General features: G+C 36.4%; 1 long non-coding RNA gene across 2 annotated transcripts in view; it reads left to right on the top strand.

Annotated features, from left to right (window-relative positions):
- LOC105719370 (uncharacterized) overlaps positions 1–13,480 on the top strand; it is a 147,531-nt gene that overhangs the window by 24,293 nt on the left and 109,758 nt on the right. For both annotated transcript variants that reach the window (XR_010344509.1, XR_001107965.1), the window contains exon 2: positions 2,875–2,929. This is a non-coding gene — a long non-coding RNA (uncharacterized LOC105719370). The remainder of the gene's footprint in view (positions 1–2,874; positions 2,930–13,480) is intronic.

The raw sequence follows: 13,480 nt of genomic DNA, 5'->3' as shown, positions 1-13,480 counted from the left end.
TACTCCCTTTTCCAGCTTTTATGTGCTTACCCATTAAGTCAGACAAATTTCCTTTTCAGAGTTTGGCATTGTTTCTTTATTGGAAAGGAAACAGATTGTTTTGGGCCAAGAAAGCTTGCAAAAGAAAATAGAAGACCATGAACTATGTTTTTTCTTTTCTTGTTTTTAATCATCACATCTCATGTTAGGATTCAGTGTTGGGTCTTGGCCTGTTTTCTGTTCAGAGGGAATGTGAGGTTTTTCTTACACCTGGTTTATTTTTCATGTAGGCTTGGCACAGCTTTACACATGGTCTTTTCCCAAACCATGACATAAATCCTGCTTTTTATTTTATGTCCAGGGTCAGGTTTCCAGTAGTGGTGCCTGGCGGGGTCAGTAAGTCAAATTCCTAGGCCGTGAGGATGATTTTACTTGTGTGTCACTTTCCCTGCTTATTGTGAAAGCTCACTTTAGCCTCATATGACCCCTTTTTGGCTCTTTCAAATTTTAGTCAAATTGAGTGGTATAATCCATAAAGTGCCCATTCTTTGGCCATTTTGCGGTGATAGATCACTCAGCTAGGATGAGCGGGTAGCAGATCTGATAATTTATATCTGTGGCTCCAAATCTTTGCCACGAATAAAGGATTTTAAAAAATTGTTCCCTCTTGGATCTTGTAATTAGAAAGATTTTTGTTCATGAAACGTCACATTGATATTAATGATATGTTATTTATTCCCCCAATTACATTAATCAAAGGTGTATTTAACCACCTACAATTTCTGAAAAGCATGAGATAACCAGTGTTTCTATGTTGATGTTACTTAATTCAAAGCAGGATACCTAAAATAAAAAAAAGAAACAAAATATATACTTATTATTGCAACTAAATATATGCTTGTTATTTGGCTTTTGGAATATTGAAATAAATACTCAAAGCCATCTTTATGATTTTGTAAAAATCCATACGTATAAGCTTTTCATTTTTCCTAGTATGATATTTGATTTTAAAAATTTTTGCCTAAAGTATTTCCTTTTTTTTGTTAGAGAGTATTTCAAAAACAGAAAGGTTGTGATATTTATGATCTGTACATTTCTCTCTGTATTTTCACAAATAATTTCCATCAAATGAACATTTTAAAAACTTTTTATTATGGAACATTTTGAATATACATAAAAGTACAGTGAATATCACAAAGAACCTTCGTGTATCCATCATTACACTATAACAAAATCATGGCCAGTTTTGTTTCAGCCATTACTCTTCCCCATCAGTGACCCCCAACTGGATTGTTTTGAAGCAAATCCATATTTGAAACAAAAATAGATATATTATTTCTGGTTGGTCAGTTATGGACTGAAGCTCTATAAGTGGCCCTACCCCAGTTGTTACTATGTCATAGATTACGATTTGGCTTAGTGTGCGTGCAGTGACCCATGTGTCCATATTGATCATTGATCTATCCTGGCTTTCTTAGCTTTCTTGGCTTTCTTTTGTTAGCAGAGCTTACCTGCAACTCTAGTTTCAGAAAACAGAACAGGCAGCTGCTACCCTCACTATACGGTATTGGCAGTGAAGGGGACCGAAGTAATGCTGGCTGACATATGCAGGGATGAAGAGCAAGAGAGGAAAGGCCCCAGATGCTGGCTTACACTGGGGAGTCCACATGGGGCATTGGTGTTGTCTTGAAGGAAAGAGGTTCTATAGCTAACTAAGTTTGGCCAAGAAGAGTGGAACTCACCTTGGCTGTTTGCGACATGGAAATGGTTGCAGGGTTCACAATCCTTTCATCAGGACATTGTGAGAATTTCTTATTTAAAGTTTAAAAAGGATTTTTATTCTGAAGTGAAGCAAACACAAGCTAATGTAGGAGTTCTCATTTGCGGAGCCAGACGCCTCTGGACTGTGGTCTCCTTGAATTTATGCATTGGCAGTCTTTTCAAATCCTTGGAGCTCTTTTGGGTCAGAATCCTGGTCATTGCTTCTAAGTCTATATATCAATATCCTCATTGGAAGTTAAATTGCAGATGGAACCAAACATATACATTGTCAGAGTCAGAATTACATTCTTGTGGACATTATCCCGTTGTCATTTTAATTAGATTTGACTGGAAACAGTTTATAGTAGTGGACGATTAACTTATATTAAACTGAACCATTTACTTTCTTATTTTGGCTTGAATATGTAAAGGTAAAATAATTTATGTCAACAAGTGATCTTGAAATGTCATATTTAGTATTTACGAGTGACTAGTAGGTTTCTGTGTCAACTGTTCATTTAAAGTAATACATGTAAAATAAAATCAGAGGGATTCTGTTTTTATTTAAATTTTTATATAGTTTTTTGTAATCTCAAAGTCTTAGCTAAGAAAAATAAAGCCCATAAATATAGGTTATTATTGGCTTGGACAATTAAAAAAATCAATAGAAGGAGGTAGCAGCTTATAGTTGTTACCTTGTGTTACCTACACAGCTTACTACAACCTTTTCACCTCATTTTGCCACTGGAAAAGCAGAAACAAGAGTGGAATTTTATATATTTCCTTCTTTGTTTATATATTTACTTTATGGAATTAAACAAAATATTTGAAAATATGTCATTGGGATAGATATGAAGTAAATACTTTAATTTTGAGCAATTTTCCTTTATTTTTATCCATTTTCCATTTGATTTTATCTATTTTGTTCTTTAAAAAAATCATTGGAATTAAAATCTATAAACTGTTTTATATAGATAGAAATGAAGAAATATTTTGAGGCTAATTTAAAGATTTCCATTTCTTTAATATTATAAATGAAACACAACATGATAAGATTATAGGCTAGTCTTAAAAATTCACATTTGCTATTTATCGTTACTGGTAGATAGTTTTTCGTCTATTTTTTCTTCACAGGAACAGACGGTTTCTCTCTGATACAGAATCCTGAAATGTGATCTGTCTTAAAAAGGTAGGTGTATGTGCTTTTTAAATTTGTAAGTTTTAAAAAATTTTATCTTGAATAGATTACAACTCAGATGATTTAATCGAGAAGCATTTTTTATGCTAACAGATGCCATTGTGAATTGAATGAAAACCTAAGATTCATCTTTCTAAATTCAATATTTAAGTTTGCCAGTCTTTTTAAAGAATGACTATTTTGAGAAAATAGTTAATGTCTACAGCAGTCAATGCATATGGTGTGTAATAAGTGAGTGCCTCTCAGCAGATACATTTTTTATTGTAATAGATTTATTTCAGCTCCTCTTGATGAAATGTGTTCCTGTCTTTTTCAGTGGGTGACATCTTTCTAGGAAACCCAGAGAGTTTGGAAGTGTAAAATGGTCTGTGGCCAGTAAAAAATGTGATAGTTTTCATTTTTGTGTGTGTGAGACTTCTTTTTCAGAGTGTGGATTGTGATTTGTTTGATACTTTTTCAGCTGTAATAAGGTTGGGGGCATTTTTGGGTGTATGGTATCTTTTTGTAATCCATACAGAGCCTGCAAGAAGTTTCCAAATTTCATGGAGTGAACTCATACTAGCCTAGGAGCTGCTTTGGTTTTCTTTTCTTTTCTTTTTTGAGGCAGAGTCTCGCTCTGTCGCCCAGGCTGGAGTGCAGGGGCACGATCTTGGTTGACTCCAACCTCTGCCTCCTGGGTTCAAGGGATTCTCCTGCCTCAGCCTCCTGAGTAGGTGATCTGCCCACCTCGGCTCCCAAAGTGCTGGGATTACAGGTGTAAGCCACAGTGCCCAGTTTTTTTGTTTGTTTGTTTGTTTTTATCTCATACTTTTTATTCTGAAATAGGGATTGGCTCCCCTGTTCTGAAAGATGTAGTTGGGGACTTGGTTCTGATGAGAGCCGTGCATTCAGGGGAGTGCCTGTGGAGACTGGGAAACCTTTAGCCATGAGTGGTGTGATGGGTCCCATGGGACTGTCACTCCAAACCACAGGGCTGTCTCAGAGATTTGGGGAAATTTTTTTTGTTTGTTTGTTTGTTTGTTTTTTTGAGACGGAGTTTCGCTCTTGTTACCCAGGCTGGAGTGCAATGGCGCGATCTCGGCTCACCGCAATCTCTGCCTCCTGGGTTCAGGCAATTCTCCTGCCTCAGCCTCCTGAGTAGCTGGGATTACAGGCACGCGCCACCGTGCCCAGCTAATTTTTTTGTATTTTTAGTAGAGACGGGGTTTCACCATGTTGACCGGGATGGTCTTGATCTCTTGACCTCCTGATCCACCCGTATCGGCCTCCCAAAGTGCTGGGATTACAGGCGTGAGCCACCGCGCCCGGCCTTGGGGGAATGTTTTAAGGTCACAGTGGTAGTATCTGACCTTGTGCCATTATCCTTTCATGTTACCCTCTAGTTTGCTCTCAAGATTGTAAGATTTTAGCTCTTAGATCATTTCTGGGCTGAAAAGTTAGGCTGTAGAAACAGTTTGTCCTGATTTAATCATAATAACAAATTTGTGATGCTGATGTGTTTCTTCAATCTACTGCAACCTCACAAAAGTGACCGTTCACCTCCAGCTTGTAATTACTCATCTAGCTCCTGGCCTTCCTTGCCCTGGGAATGGCTTGGTTCTCCTCTGACAGAGCTCCCCAAGCAGTTGTTCACATGTTACTTATAAAGCACCCATCTCTAGATAGCAAAAGGGAAGATTATAGTCCGTACTAGATCACTGGGAATCTAGTGTGGAGAACAAACATATATTGATTTCCAAATTGGCAGCAGAGGAGTTGAAACTGAGATGTGATGTTTGGCCTATTTAAGATAAATTCAGCCACCTGTGTACCTTCTGCATTTGGACATAAACCCTATGAGAGTGTGCTACCAGTGTGAACTTACAGAGACCAGAGAGATTGCTGATAATTTGCTTCAAAATTAGAGTTCAAAAACCTGCTGTATGCAGATTAATTACAGTGAATTGACTGCATAATTGTTAAGTAAATTTTTTTTTTTTTTTCTCAGAGTATTTCTTCAACTTTTGGCTTCAAAAATGACACAGAGAAACATAAGTTAATCAAAGACAGACAGTAGGGATAATTTTTGATAGAACAATGACCAGAAAAGAGTTAATAAATATGATATACATGTTGAGTTATAAACATACACTTTTAGGAAATCCAAATTATTAAACCTTGATCATCTTTGAATAATAGATAATTGGACTTAACTGCAGCATAAATCATTTGTATCATATGTCTGCTACCAGATATATATTGAAAAAATTTGACTTCCAGCTACTAGGAAAGTTGCTTTTTTGCATTTATTAATCTAAAATCCCTCTTGGAAATAAATACTCACATATCTGCAAAGTAGTCAGACACTTAGGAGCACAGTCTTGAAAAGGCTCCTCAGCTGTGTGAGTAACAGAGCCCAGGAGGCTGTGGAGTATTGTAACAGTCCTGGAGTGCATGGACTGTTAGCTTTGTGGTGGTGGTACTAAGTGGCATTCCTAGGATGTCTCATATATTAAATAGTCTCCTATGTTTATATGTATATATATATGACTATTTAAAAACTCTGTATAGCTCCTGCTATAAGGAAATGTTTATGAATATAAAGTGTTACTGAATTAAGAGGAGCTTTTTTAGTATAATGTATTTTCTTAATCAACAGAAATTAAAGTACTTTATACTACTATTATAAATGGCTAACAATTCATTTTGACCCTAAAGATGGGTTCTCATAATCAAAGAAGTTGAGAATTGTTGCTCTAGGACATAGGGAAGGTATCTGAATCAGGTTAAGATTGGATCCATGATTCAACCAAGACACGGCCAGAATGTTTTTAAACAGAAAGAAATACTCAGATGTTTATTTCATTAGATATTAGATATTAGATTAGTTTACTAGGAACAATGGAGGAACTTCCTTCTAAAAACCTTTAAACAGTCCATTTTCTTGTATGCTGCATTGATTATGCGTATTCTTCAGTACGAAATCTGGTAGCCACATGTGGTCATTAAATTTAACCACATATAGTTATTTTAATTAAGAAAATTAAAAATTGAGTTTATCATTTACACTGTTCACAATTCATATGCTCATTAGCTGCATGTGGCTAGAGGGCAGCACATAGAACACTTTCATCATCACAGAAAGTTTTTTTGTGTGTGACAGTTCTGGGGACAATTGTCATCACTAGGAATGCCACTAGTAGTACCGCCACCACAAAGCTATTCCTAGTGGCTTTGCCCCTGGGATCCTGGCAGTGAATGGAGAAGACAAAGCCTGGTTTGCCCTGTAAATCCTGTGAGATTTTTATGGACAGGAGTCCTTAGTGAAAGCATGGAAAAGAAAATTGTTTTCCCCATAATCTTCTGGCTCTCCTCCCTTTTGAGATGGCCCATATCTCCTGAAAAGTAGCAGGGGTCCATATGGTGGTCTGAATTAACATTTTATTGTGTGTACAGTATACAGTCATCCCAATTTGGGCTGCCTGGCATGGGGAATCCTTTTCCTGAATTTGGGGGCATCTGACATTGTGTGAAGCTTGGTGAATAAAAGTGCTATTTCTCTTAACTTCCCAAGCAGCAGTGCCCACTTTTGTGTTTTTCTTGGTGTCTGCCAGCAAGTAGGCACACTCATGGGACTTCGGGTTTGTCACACCTGGGACTGGGGCTCTGGAGAGGTGGCTTAGAGAGGCAAACAGTGATTTGGAATTCTGCCCATCACTGGTGCAGGAAGCACCATGGCGGCAGGTCCAGAGCCACCTGTGGTGACCAGCACCAACAGTGCAGTGGGTGAAACAGAGTCAATTACTGGGAACAAAAGCAGCACTAGTGGAAACAGCCAGACTAGTCTCCTCTGTTCTAATGGACATCTTCCTTACATGAAATAATAACAGGACAGTTTAATTTTATTTGTTATTATTAATTTTTTTTAGAGACAGGGTCTTGCTCTGTTGCCCAGGCTGGAGTACAGTGGCATGACTGTAGCTCACTGTAACCTCAAACCTCATAGTAGGAAAATTAAAAAAAAAAATCAAAAGAAACTATGTAGCTGTAACATAAGGACAATATGCTGACTCGAATGGAAAGGAATATCCTTTAATGGAAGAATATGTATATTAGAATTTCAGATATCCCACATGTGTTTAGTAATGGAGCAACTCTATTTTTGTTTTTGATAGAGAATTGTGTTTATGATTCTGTTTCTTATACTCAGAATGTAATCAAAACCGTTGCCTGTGAATAATTACTATTTTTCTGATTCCTACTGGCTAGGCTGATCTGCCTGTTTTGTTGCTTTTCCAGAACAGACAGACTCACATATTGTTTGACGTTATGGTTTTGAGTTCTTAAGCATATTGTCTCTTCCTCCTGTGCACTGATTCCCACTTCCATGCACACAGCAGCTGTGTGACCATCTGCATCATCTCAACAGTGCCACAGCTTCTTCTGTAGGTGCTATGGTGTGTCGCCCATTGAGGGATTCCTCATCCCAAGCATGATTTTGTTGTGGGTAGGCTGCCCACCTGTGAGTGAAGTTTCTTGTGGTCCATTTCTTCATATTTCATGATAATTGGTCAGAGGTTTGCCTGGCAGTGGAATCATCACCCCAGGGACAGAGGTTGCTTGCTGTCCACCATAACTTGTGCTCAGCCCTCAAGAGAAAAGTATGGTGTGAACAGCTGCCCAGCCAGGGAGAAGTATGGTGTGGAGCAGCCTCCAATTGTATGTAGGTGAGCTACACGACTTGTTCTCACCAACACAATGTGAACAGTCATGTAGGGCAAATCTGGGACATGGCTTTGAAATCCCAGGCCCTATCATCCTCTTTCCTGTGGTTGAATGCCGATAATGTAGGAGGCCTGAGGGGATGGTGAGAGACAGGATTAAGTGAACCTGACTCTAAATCATTGCATTATGGATGGCTTCTCACTATTCCTATTCAGTAATCCATATGTTCCTGAACAGAAAATTTTTAATAGTCATATTTGCAGTCTTTCCCAGTAACAAACTCTATAACAATGAAAGATGGAGCATAAATTATGTGAGCAAGAGAGAGAGAGAGAAATAAACTTCTGTTATGCTGACTATATATATTTTCAGATTTGTCCATTGTGGAAGCCGACATTAGCCTTATATACACCCTCATTCAGCCACATAAGTCTCATCATTTCTTCAATCAGTTATTAGCTGACATTTTTTCATTTTTAAATTGCCCATTATGTGGAATCATCTTCCTGCATTGAGTAGTAGCATGGCTTATATATGAGTATGATTATGGCCTACATACTTTTCCCTATATATTGCTTAGTGATGCTAAGCAATGCTAGGCATTTCCCTATGTGTTGCCTGGTGATGCTAAGAGTTAGAGGAGAGCTTAATGCCTCACTGTAAAAACAATTTGCCAGTTTTGTAAATCAGCATTTTTATTTTATTTTTTTTGAGATGGAGTTTTGCTCTGTTGCCCAGGTTGGCGTGAAGTGGCATGATCTCGGCTCACTGCAACGTTTGCCCCCTAGGTTCAAGTGATTTTCCTGCCTCAGCCTCCTGCGTGGCTGGGATTATAGGTGCCCACCACCATGCCTGGCTAATTTTTGTATTTTTAGTACAGACAGGGTTTCACCATGTTGGCCAGGCTGGTCTTGAACTCCTGACCTCAGATGATCTGCCTACCTTGGCTTCCCAAAGTGTTAGGATTATAGGCGTAAGCCACCATGCCCAGCCGTAAATCAGCATTTTGAGTGACTTTTTAATCCTCTTGGATCACCAGGAAGATTGTGATAACTGAGAATGCAAGTTCAGTGACTAATTTTGCTTCATAAATGCATAGACTATCTTTGATAGTCTTGTTAAAAGACATTTCCCAGGCTTAAGAATTCTATATAGATGATAGATGTGGACAATGAAGATGAAAGAGGGAAATGATTATACAAAATCATCGTAGATTGAAACAGAGGGAGAAAGTATTGATGCTCATTTAAAAGTGGCAAATGTGGTGATTCAAGATACCCATTTTGCTTTTGGCATGACATGTAAATGATAGCTTGGCAGAGATAAAGAATTAAAGATGTAATGTTTTTGCTTTTTAGTTTACTGTGTATTAACTAATAACATTTTTTTCTTCTACAATATGGATATAGCAACTGTATACCTGTAAGGTTATTAATGGTGGTTTTATGCATGCTGATGTATTTGAAATGTTTTTAGTCCTTTAGGGGGAAAGTACTTAATAAACATAAATAACTACCTATGTTAACAGTTTATTTCTCTTGATTTAATGTACTTACTTTTTCCCCTCAATAATACCAGAGCGTTTTGGGGGTGGGGAGGCTAGAGCTTGAACAAATATAAGAGATTATTAATATCAGCACTTTGTAACCTGAGACAGATGATTTAATCTCTCCTGCCATATTCTCTGGCATTAAAGGTGCTATTCAGCAAGATTATTATGAACACAAAAAAAAGTTTACATAAAATAGCTGTATGGCTGTCACTTCCTTATAAGCTAAGAAGATGCTGATAATATTTAAGTCCAGGACTTGTAAGAACCCCTTTGTTCTTCTTCGTGTCTACTCTGCCATGGTAATTTTTAACACTTTGGCATATACTCTGTGCCCCAGTATCGATTACTTCTCAAACTTTTTGGCCTAAGACCCATCTATACTCTTAAAAAGCGTTCAGAGTTCTATACAGCTTTTTCACATGCAGCTTATATTATAAGTATTTGCTATATTAAAAAGTAAAATGGGGACATTTAAAAATACTTAAGTAACAATAATAAACCTGTTACATGTTAACATAAATAATAATTTCTTAAATAAAGAATTACTCTGTTTTTCAAAACAATATATGTTTGGTGAGAATAGTGGCACTATTTAATATTTTTACAAATATCTTAAAGTCTTGCTTAATAAAAGAGATCTGAATTCCCTTATTTGCTTCTGCAGTCAGTTCATTGAGATACTGAACATGATGGAGACTCTGGAAAACTCTTTCAGAGAGTGAGAGTAATAAAAGGAAAATAATTTATTAGTATCATTATGAAAATAATTTTGACCCTTCGCAACCCTGAACTTGTCTTGAGCACACCGTTTGAGAGTGATTGGTCTACGTTAAATCCCCAAAAGCTATCTTTAGAGTATTTCCAGTTTTGTCATATTTACTGCTGTGTAACAGAAAATCCCTTTCCCATCCGAAATATTAGTAAATAACTATTTCTATCTACTTAATTCTTATTCAGGGAAATAACTAAGAGGCTAAATTCTAATTTTAATTTTAGGCAGCAATTTTCTCATTTATTAATTGCATCTTCAGAATATACTGGCATCTTAACCCATTTCCCCCATTCTCACAGCTGCTTTTAAGTCATTTTTCTCATTGATATGCACTATTATGAGAACCTCTAAATTGGTCTCTGTCCCAGTTGCTATTGCTGTGCAACAGACCGTCCCAAAACTAAGTGCTTAAAACAGTAACAATCACAAATCTGCAGTTAGGGCAGGGTTTAGCAGAGAAAGCTCATCTCTGCCTCTTATGGCATCAGCTGGGGATATTTTGACTGGGTGCCAGAGGATCCACTTGTGAGATGATTCACCTACATGCCTGGCAAGTTGATGCCAGCAGTTGTCTGGGAGCTAACAACTAGGGACTTCCGTCATCACCATGTGGGCTCTCAATGGACTGCTTAGTCTTCCTCATAGCATGGTGGCTGAGTTGCAAGAGTAAATGTTCCAAGAGATAGGAGTAAAAGTTGTCACTTTCTTAAGGTCTGGGCATGGGAGCTGGTCTAGTATCACTTTTGCTGGATTATTAGTCAAGCAGCCACAAAGCCTAAGTTCAAGGAGTGGGAATACAGATTCCTGCCTCTCAACTGGAGAAGTGTCAAAGAATTTGGGGACAGTGTTTTAAAATTACCATACTCTCTCTGCCTCAGCCCTTCTCACCCCCAAATTGCCCAATATTTGCATCTTGACCTCAGATTTAATTTCCTAGAACATAGCCCTGTTCGTCCCATAGCTCCCAATTTTCTATCTAAGAACAAAATTAATCTTGCTTTCAGAGCAATCCACTTATTAGTTTATCCGATTCCTTCTTTAGTATACCCTGTGCTTTAGCCCAGATTTATCTGGGTTTTTCTCCTTTTGCCTTTGATTATACCTTTTTTTCCTCTTCCTAGAATATTATCCCTTTAATCTCTTTACATCCTAACATTCTGTCCTCAAGATAAATGCTACCACGCACATGAAGACTTCCTTAAGCTCTCCATCCTTCTGTCGTATGTCCTTCTGTTATCTCTCATCATACAGTTTAACTGTACCATTTTAAAGACCTCCCAATTTCTGACTTGTACAATAATATATGTATATTTTATATACTCTCCTAGATTTTATGTTCCTTGGAGAGGATTCATATTTTAAAATATAATATTAATCTTTAGGTACCCTGATATCTTGAGATATATGTAACAAGTGCTTGATTTTTTAAAAACGAGTGAATGAGGATATGAGTAAAATTAGCAGAGTGAATTTAGACTCACCTAAAAATTTTAATCAACAACTGTGATTATTGATTAAAATTGCTGCTTAGCCACAAACTAAATAAGTAACAATTGATGATTTAATTACCAAGCATAAATATTAGACAATATTATTAAAAAGAGATCACACCTAAAATAAGAGTACAACCATACAAATGTTGGGAGTGACTCTCCTAGAAATATATAGTACGAATTAAGTAAGGAAAGCTACAAAACTCAATTGTAGGTCATAAAATGAGTTTCATATTAGTGGAGAGAGATTATTCTTGGAAAGCCAGATTCAATATAGTAATACAAAAATATCAGTTTTGTTCTATTAAAGTGTACACTCAGTATAATTTCTATCAAGACTAGGGAACTTGACAAAATGATTTTGAACTACATCTGGAAGAATGAACCTATTAATACTCTCAGAAGTATAAGAAATATTTATGAGGGGCACTTGCCATCTTAGATATTAAAGAATATTTTAAGTCAATGATGATTGAACAATGATATTGATACAGGGATACATCAATGACTAAAATATTAAAGAACCTTGTTTTACATATATACGTATGGTTATTTAGTATATGGTAAAGTTGGTGTTTCAGATTGGTAGGAAAAAGATGAATTACTCAATAAAATATATTGGGATACCTGCCGAGTCTTCTGAAAAAACAAAGCAGGTTCTCTATCACACTGCTCATGTAGAAATAATTCTAGTGATCAAAATTATACATGTAACAAGATAAGCTGTAAATGTAAGAGAAAAATCTATTGATAATATTTTTACAATTTATGTGTATATGGCGAAGGCATCTCAAGTAGAAACCATGAAGGAAAGGATTTAAAAATGTGACTACATATACATATGTTTTTACATCTTTATTTTTCAAAATGTTGGCAACCATCTCAACTTGTTTGAAGGACAGGTCATGTACTGGGAAAATATTTACAAACAATATAATCAACAAAGGCTGATATTTCTAAAGTACACAGAGCTTTTAAAATAAACTCCTATAATGTTATCAGCAAGATGAACATTTAATAGAGTCGTGGAGTAAAGAGGCAATTCATAAAATAATGAATATGGGGCCATCAAATACATGAAAAGATGGTCAAATCTGTCAGCAATCGAAAGTGCAAATTAAACCAACAGTGGTGTATTATTAGGTTGGTACAAAAGTAGTTGTGGTTTTTTTGCATTGAAAGTAATGGCAAAAACCGCAGTTACTTTTACACCAACCTATATTTCGCAGTAACTAAAATGACAAATAAAAACAAGCAAAAAGTTCATAATTGATGATGCTGTGGGCAAACAGTGTAGTTTTTTTTCAAACTACACTGAAGGGCAATCTTTTCCCAATGTGTTTTTGACAGATATGCTTGTGACATACAGTAAAAATAAGAAGCCAGAAAAGAAAAATCACAAGTATTCATAATAAAACATCAAATAGGACACACACACATATAAATATTCATCAGACATAAAATTAACTCTCTCAAATTGAATTAAATGTTTCTAAATGTTTACTCTCAATTTCTGGATCTATCTCAGTGGATCAGTCAGTAACACTTTACAGCCTAGCCCCATGCTATGAACCACTCTTAGAATAGCACTTCTTTAATGTGCCAATGGAAACATAAACTGGGTCAGATTTTCTGAAGGGAAGATTGGCAGTATGTATAAGATTTTAAATGTGAAAACTCTTCTATTTCTAGGAATTTGTTGTAAGGCAAATTGGATAGTTGCATAAGATTATTTATCTTAGTGTCTTTAGTGATAGAGAAAAAGATGAAACCTAAATATCCTCCAGTAGGGTAAATGGTTAAATAGTTAGGTAGAGTCAGACTGTGGAATATTATGTGGTCACTAAATAATTAAGCAAATGTATATTTATTTTTTATTACAGGAAATTTCAAATATACCCAAAAGTAGAATGAATGTCTAAACCATCTCCATATGACCATCACCCAGCTTCAACGATTACCCACTCATGGCCCATCTTGTCCCTGCCTCTTTGATCAGATGTGCATTTTTTAATGTGAAA

The sequence above is a fragment of the Aotus nancymaae genome, unplaced genomic scaffold, assembly GCF_030222135.1.
Source record: "Aotus nancymaae isolate 86718 unplaced genomic scaffold, 86718_ANA_hifiasm-v0.15.2.pri h1tg000029l, whole genome shotgun sequence".
Classification (NCBI taxonomy): Eukaryota; Metazoa; Chordata; class Mammalia; order Primates; family Aotidae; genus Aotus; species Aotus nancymaae.
The sequence above is the reverse complement of the archived record's forward strand: the minus strand, read 5'-3'. Positions and strand labels throughout refer to the sequence as shown.